The following is a 1179-nucleotide window of genomic DNA, read 5'->3' on the forward strand; positions in this document are numbered from 1 at the left end:
GACTAAAGTGAAAGGAGAGCAGAGTAACTTGAGTCCACACGAAGAAATGCAGAGTACCAATAAGAACTACAGGATGAACCTCAGGCCACACAAGTGCATTTTTCTCCTAAAAGGTAACTCCTTTTTCTATCTGATTTAAAAGACGATCACACAATTCGATACTGAAAATCTGTTTCAATGGACACAAAGCACATAAAGTTATAATTTAAATAACGGGGTGGGGGTACAGCTCAGTGGCAGAGCACTTCACTCCCACGCACAAAGCCCTGGGTCCGACCCCCAGCAGCACCGCCCCCTTGGCCCAAAAAAATCCCAAATGAGAAAAACAGCACAAAGTAGGGAACAGGAAACAGAGCTCTATAGGAACAAAGTTTTTTTATATTATAGAAATGTTATTTTTTTTGAAAGACCATAAGGCAGATTTTACTCAGTGGGCGTGCATGGGCTGGGGATGTAGCTAGTAGTAGAGCGCTTGCGTAGCTTGTGTGAGGCCGCCGGTTCCACCCTCAGTACTGCAAAAAACAGTTGGGGGGGAACATGATGATAAGTATAGGCACCACCACAGCAACTGCACTGATAGTGGGGCAGAGAGAGTGGGCTCAAGACCCTAAACTGGCATTAATCTAACAAAATTGTAAGAACTCTGTGATAGTTCTACATAAATAAGTACACAAGTACCATTGCATTTTGGTTTGTGACTCCTCTTTTTTTTCCTCCCTGCATTTAAAAGACAAACATATGCCAGGTGCAGTGGTACAGACCCATAATCCTGGTTACTCAGGAAGCTGAGGCAGGAGGGTCACAAATTTGAGGCCAGCCAAGGCAACTCAGTGAGACTCTGGGAATATAGTCAGTGCTGGAGTAACTCTGGATTCAATGCCCATAATGCAAATAAATAAATTAAATTAAAGACAAACACATTATTTATTTATTTATATTATTATTTATGCAACTCTGTTAACAGAATAAAGATATAATCTATGACAACAAAAATAAGAAGGTGTACAGTTGTAAAGGAATCAGGGTTCTAAATGTTAATAAAGTTAAACTGCTATTAATTCAAATTAACTCGTTATAAACTTGAGGTCTAAATTATAATCTCTGGGTAATGAATATGACAATAACTTAAGAATTCACAGCAAAGGAAATGAAGAAACAATCAAAATAACACACTACAAA

The sequence above is a fragment of the Callospermophilus lateralis genome, chromosome 14 (assembly GCF_048772815.1).
Source record: "Callospermophilus lateralis isolate mCalLat2 chromosome 14, mCalLat2.hap1, whole genome shotgun sequence".
Taxonomy (NCBI): domain Eukaryota; kingdom Metazoa; phylum Chordata; class Mammalia; order Rodentia; family Sciuridae; genus Callospermophilus; species Callospermophilus lateralis.